We start from the raw sequence: 7,081 nt of genomic DNA on the forward strand, positions 1-7,081 counted from the left end.
CATATTTCCGACAGTCCATGGACACATCGTGTGCAGTGATATTTCATCAAAATCACTTTATGGCATTTAAAATTTGGCCAAAAATAAACCACTTGCACGAACTAACCAGCATGCAAGACGAGTTAAAAACTGAGGCTTCTTTCAACTCCAGGATTTCATCTTCAACTCTAATCTTTTAACTTTTCAAACATCAAAGGGTAAGTTTAAAAAATCCTATAACTCTAAGTCACTCTGAGAGGCTTTAGGAAAATATTTGTGGCTTCTTGGAGTTAGGCGCCCAAACAAAACAAAGCAAAATAAGACAAAAAACAGTCACACCCTCAATAAAGAACAGTTACTTATCATTATTAACATTAGCATGCTGATGTGAGCAGTTGGCCCAGCGGAACGCCTTGCCCATACAGCTTCATGGACGCGGTGGTAGCTCTTGCTAGATTGACGCCCACATCGCAAGACGGAAAGTATTAAGTTTCTACCTGATCATTGCTTCCGTGCAATGTTTCTCGATACCATCATGACACCCGAGAATTAGGCCTACAAGTCGGATGCTTTCCAAAAGAATCCACCTTTAAAGTTTTAGAATAGACACATTATGCAAAGGAATAGCCCTTGAGAGCTGCACAGTTACATTTTGATTTGATTTAAATGTTGTCACATGTGGCGACCGCCACACTTCGGTTTCATCTTCAAGCTACTTTTCACGTCATCTGTCGTCTGATGCAGCTGTGGCTTGCAGGTAGATTTTGTTTAACTGGGAGCCCACCGTCTTTGCCTTAAACGGCTTTTGATTGGCTTATTTTGGCATTCTTAACCCCTGATGCCTAAATTAACCAATCCAACCAACGAACTAAACAAGTACTGGCCAATCAGAGGGAGAGTAGGGCGGGCCGTGCCGTCGCCACCCTAAGAAAAAAAACTCGTCCTGTGGGGCGGGGCGGTGGAGCAGACTGTGGGGGCCGAGATGAGAATCAGCTTGAACTCCAGTAACCCTGACTCATTATTTGTCTCTCTCTCTCTCTGTGACTACCGGGCGTTCAACGAATTACTCCATCACTGGCTGGATCCGAGAGCCCTGCCTCTTCTCTCATTGGACTGCACGGCCAAGCCAAGCTGTCAGGCCATGTGGCGTGGCTAGGCACAATGTGAGACATTTAAATTCATCAAAGATACACGGAGGCTAACGTTATCCGTATCGAGAGTGAAAGCTCAGAGGCAGGCATTCCTCCCCACAGTCAGAGGAACAGCACCTGGACGACACAGGTAAGCTTCTTTCGCTAACAATTATTAGCAGTTGTTGTCGTCACCACTAGTTTGTGTGACTTTATTTCTTGTGCGGAAGATCAGCAATAGGTAACACTAAACATCTGCCTGTTTTACATGTCATTGCTGTTAATAACACCGGGTTGTGACGGCGTTATATCCAAAAGTAAATAGTAATTGAATTGACAGTATGATATAACATTTTTTTCTTAAATTACGCTTGTATTCGGCACTACATTAGCTACATCCCGTATCGGCAGCAGCTTCCATGAGGTGTAACTTATAAGAATGGTTGCCATTGTTTGTCTGTGGCCTCTGGATGGAGATAAAGATGTTGGTTATCAAAATTATTTTACAGCAGTTCTGATGTTACATAATTCTCAAAATGTTAGGCGTTGTGTTTGATAATGAAGAGCGCTATAAATTGACACACACACACACACACACACACACACACCCACACCCACACCCACACACACACACACACACAAATAACCCGAAGATTTTTGCCTCAACGCACTTCTGTAATATTGTACTGTAATTAAAATACTGAGGATGTGGATGTCAGATGCTGCACTGGTAGGCTGCACTGTACTGATGATAAGCCATGATTAGGGACCGTTTTTTACTTATCAGAGGAGGGGGGTGAATGGGATGTGACTTCCTTTTGTAATTATTATTTTTTATTATTATGTATTTTGACCCTCCTAGAAGCTACAAATATTTTTCCTTGAGCCTTTTTGAGGCGTAAAATGTGTGACCCTTTCTACACCATAAATTTGCTATAGATTTTTTTTTTTTTTTATAATACCCTTTGATGATTGAGGGTTAAAAGTTTGCAGCTAAAGACGAAATCCTGGAGTTGATACTGCCTCAGGTTTTCACTCATATTGTGCACAGAGTTGCAGTGATATACCTGTTTCAAGGTGTACTGTGTTATAAAAACAGCAACGTAAACAGTATGATGGTTATCATACTGTTTACATTGCTCTTTTTATACCATAAACACATCATACTGATTACATTGCTCTTCTAAGGTATTGCAAAAAAGTGAAACTGAACAGAGAATCTTAAGTTACTTATAAAAGGGAGACTCTTTAGACATACTTACATTAATAAAAAATGTTTCAACTTTAAACTATAGTAGTAAAGGGTTTGCTAAAAAAAGAAGCCATTTTTCATTTCTTTAAGGGTCATTGTAACAGATAAAAACAATAGTTCTGTAATACTGTGATAGTGTGATATTTTCTGAGATGGTTATCATATTGTGAAAATCTCATACTGTTGCAACCCTTGTCATGCATGCTGGTTTGTTTGTGCAAGTTGTTTATTTTTGGCCAAATTTTGAATGAGATGTAGAATAAAGTGATTTTGATGAAATATAACTATTTTAACTCAGATTTGGATATGTTTTTTTTTTTTTGTTCTGACTAAAGAGTTTGTCGTACATTATATGTCTATAGACCTTCGGAAGTTTGAAAATCCAAAGATAATGTCTATTTTAACAGTTTCTGACTATGATATATGGTGTATGCCTTTCAAAATAACCTGCGGACGATTTGGAAGGCATGTTTTCTATAAAAATCTGCAGTAAAACAAATACAAAATGCAACCATTTAAATGTGTATGCCCCTTCCCTAAGCCAAGATAAAAAACACAAGTAACTCTCAGTGCTTAAAAATTATTTGACATGCCACCACATTTTTTGCATCACCCCCTCCTCCCTCATAAGTAACAAACGGTCCCTTACTATCCTTACAGGAAGGCCTTTTGCCAGTGTGATGACTTGCAGGTCAGTGAGGCCACCAGCCATCCTAAATCTTTGATGCACAAATTGAAATGAGAGGGAATGGCAGATTCATTCTTCATGCCCTGATTGTGAACTCATTGTTTCCTTCTTCTGATTTGAAGGGGGCTGTTACTTGCTGTGAGTTACTGTAGGGCCATATGAAGGGTATTGTATTGAGATGAATAAGTATCTAATATTCCGTCTTGTGTAGTGACTGACTGGTGACTACAACATGGTTAAGTTAAACTTAAGTTAAAGAAAATGGGTACATAAAAGCAAGAATAAATTCAGTGTAGTTTGCTGACTTTTACATATGGTTGAGGAATTTGCTGAGTGTGTGGTGGAGAGGGCTGATGATGAAAGGACACTGACAGGCAACCATCTTCCTTTCCAACCACATGATCAACTTGGCTTGTCTGTGAGGCTCAGATGTCATAAACTGATTAGAAAGTGTTGATCACAAATTAAACAGCAAAGCATCAGAACTAACAAAGTAAGTTACTGACGCAAGACAAATTAAAGGAAAACCGACATAAAGTGTCTTAAGTAAGCTATTAGGTCACAACAGCTTCACTACACCTTGGCATTGATCCTCCAGATCTGTGGAGCTCTACTGGAGATAACCCCTCAGCTGGTGCTTTGATGATTATGGTGGAGAGTGCTGTATGACATCAGTCAAAAATCTCCCATAGGTGTTCAACTGGGTTGAGATCTGATGATGAATCATTTTTATACGTCACAGTGCATGACTGGATTTTAGCTGCTCAATTGTGTCATGCAGTGCACCTGTGTCCTCTCATGTCAGGCAGAACAAGGCCTCTCTACAAACCAGGAACAAGTTTGTCCTCTTCATGTAGAGGAAAAGGATCATGTCAGGTCTTGTTGTGTGGTGCTGCTGGATGAGCTAAGCAGTCTATTATCCAGAATAGCAATGCTGTTCAGAATGCTGTAAGGGATGACTTAAGAGAACATGCAGACAGTCATCCTTGTTGAATATCGTTTGGAATTATGTCCAGTACAGCATGAGGCAGCGGTGGGGCAGACCCAGTTCATAGAGTACTAAGTAACTGTGCAGTGTGCGTGTTGACCAGCCCAGCCTGCTGTTAGCAGATAGTCTCTTACTGGCTTTGGTCATGTGCAGAGTGTTAATGTGTAATATGGGTCAGGTAAGGCTAGATATTGTACTGAGGGTGCTACATTAGGTCTAATCCCAGGCCAGTATATTCTAGAGTCAAAATCCCTTCAGCTACTGAGCCACAGAAAGAACCAGGTCAGCCTGTCAAACCGTGACTATCCTGTCTCTACTTGGGCCGTGTTCTTCAAAAGTGTCTGAAAGGGATAGTTAACCGTAAATTTACCTGTTCTGCTATTTATCAATTGGGATAATTTTTAGAGGCGTGAATCACCAGAGGACCCATGATACGATATTATCACAATACTTAGGTCATGATACGATTCTACTATGATATGAAATGTACTGCAATAAAATATAATGCGATATATTATGATTTATTACCTTTTATTCCAACTGCAAATTTTTTCCGCAAAGGAAAACTTTAGCCCCTTTTACACTGCCAGATTTCCTGCGAATGTTGGGCAGTTTTGCCAGCAAGCTTATTAATAAATTATTAATATTACAAATTGAAATTATATAAATCTACATATATATATATATATATATATATATATATATATGTATGTAACCCGCATTTAGTTATTCATTTTATTTATTTATTTATTTATTTATTTTGCGGGCCCACTTCCCGTGACCCCAAACTTCCTTTGAATCACGGGTCACGGAGTTCACTTCCTCCTCCGTCTCCACTGTGACTGGGCATGTTACTGTCAGCGTCTCAAACATGTGACTGGAGCTCTCTGAATTGATCATTTGAAACCGTCAGCCGCTGAGTCGTTATTGAACTCAACCCGTTCAATACTCCATTTGGAAAACTCCGCGGATTTCCTGTCGGACCGCGCATGGAAGCTCAGCTCTGACCACTCGGTTCGAAGGTCAGGTTTTTTTTTTGACCAACTTTGGATTTCCTTCTCATGGACCTTGATCCATTCATCTCAACTCACATGGCGAGCTAGATCAACGAACCGGTAGGACAAAGTCTCACACCTACCGATCTGGACAAACCTTTTTGGATTAAAAGGATATGAACTGAACGTTTTTCCTTGAGAACTTTATTGTGAACAACAGAACATTTGATTTATTGTGGGTAATCCTTTTTTTTTTTATTGGAATGGTGTATTGTTTGTATTGGTTGTTTTTTTTAAATATTCTCTGAATACAGACACTCAAACTGCACTACTGTCTCATCCATTCATTCACAATCCAGGCTCCTCTAAAGAACAGACTTCTGTTGCTGCTATTGTAGCCGTAGTCAACCGCCTAGCCCATATGTGTTACATCTGTGGCGAGGTAGCCAGGAGACTGTTATTGTGAATGTCTTTGTGTCTGTATGTACTTACCGATGTGTTACATTTAAGGGAAAAAGGGTGAGTTGAAATATGGATCCCTTTGAGGAACTTGGTATCAATGTTGCTCATTCTGTTATTATTACTGGTGTAACAAATACTCAAGCAGAAAATGAGATTATTGATCATTTACGTAGTTACGGTGAACTTAAAACATCGTTTACTGTTACAGAACGTGAAAGTCCATTTTATAAAAATCTGGCCGTCGAATTTATTAACGCTGCTGCCTTGGCACAGCTAAAACCACATTTGCCATATACTTACACATCTTGTGTAGCTGCAGACGTTGAATTTGTTGTTTCATTACTTTCGAGTGAGCGCGCTGCCACAGTCACAGTGGGGACTACCCCATCCCCTGACTACCTCCAAGTGCTGAGACGTCTTTCCCAGCAGAGTGGCCAATCCTTCGACAACGTCTTGAAGGGAGTCTTTGACCAAATAAGTGCACATTTGGGAATAGCGGCTACTGGAGAGGAGTATGAAGAGGAAGACACTGTTGAGGTACTTTCCTCACAGCAAGTGGGTCATTCCTCCACTGACCAGCAAGAACCTCAACCCCAGCCAAATCCACCTGTAAATCTGGGACCGAGAATTTCGCTTGCTGGAAATGACTTGACCCCCCCTGAGGTACAAAGAGTTGTAGTTGAGCATATTGTGCGCAGAGATGATGTAAATATTCAACCTCTGTCTTCACTCCGACTACGCACCTTCTCAGGGAAGCTTCCAAAACCACAACACGAAGCAGATTATGATTCCTGGAGGTCTCAAATTGAACTTTTGAACGCAGATCCAAGCCTTGTACCATTGCATATCACAAGACGCATTCTGGAAAGCCTACTTCCCCCAGCTGCTGACCTGGTGAAGAGTTTGGGACCTAATGCATTGCCTGCTACTTTTCTGCATGTTCTTGATTCTGCTTACGCCACTGTTGAAGACGGGGAAGAGTTATTTGCCAAATTTCTTAATACTCTTCAAGACCATGGGGAACGACCATCTGCATATCTGCAGAGGCTCCAGCTTACTCTCAGCACAGTGGTGAAGCGTGGTGGGGTTCCAGCAGCTGAAACAAACAAGTACCTGCTAAAGCAATTTTGCAGAGGTTGCTGGGACAACACAGTCATAAATAAACTGCAATTAGAACAGAAGAAAGACCAACCACCACTATTCTCAGAACTGCTATTCATGCTAAGAACAGAAGAAGACAGGCAGTTGGCAAAAGAAACGTTGATGAAGAAGCATATTCCAACAGTCAAGCACCGTGCTAACCTTCAAACTCATAGCACCAGTGCATGCGCATGTGGCCATTCCTCAGATGTAAGTGCTATTGAAGACCTGAGGAAGCAAATGTTAAAACTTCAGAGCCAGATGTCCGCCCTGCTGTCGAAGAACTCCCCCTCTGCTAAACCAGAACATCAGCAGAATAAACAAAAACCAAAACCTAGCCAAGCAACCAACAAGCCAAAGCCCTGGTTTTCTTTTAAGTGCGGACAAGATGGTCACATCTCTCCCAACTGTTCAAGTCAGCCGAACCCTAGCCTGGTCGAAGAGAAA

At 41.0% G+C, this 7,081-nt stretch overlaps 1 protein-coding gene across 2 annotated transcripts in view; it reads left to right on the top strand.

Annotated features, from left to right (window-relative positions):
- The first annotated feature begins 977 nt into the window (after positions 1-977).
- fasn (fatty acid synthase) overlaps positions 978-7,081 on the top strand; it is a 116,819-nt gene continuing 110,715 nt past the window's right edge. The window contains exons 1-2 of one of the 2 annotated variants that reach the window (XM_050060257.1): positions 978-1,260; positions 3,022-3,052. The gene's annotated coding sequence lies outside the window, so the exon portion shown is untranslated. The remainder of the gene's footprint in view (positions 1,261-3,021; positions 3,053-7,081) is intronic. The other variant, XM_050060256.1, reaches the window with a different exon arrangement.

The sequence above is a fragment of the Epinephelus moara genome, chromosome 13 (genome assembly GCF_006386435.1).
Source record: "Epinephelus moara isolate mb chromosome 13, YSFRI_EMoa_1.0, whole genome shotgun sequence".
Taxonomy (NCBI): Eukaryota; Metazoa; Chordata; class Actinopteri; order Perciformes; family Serranidae; genus Epinephelus; species Epinephelus moara.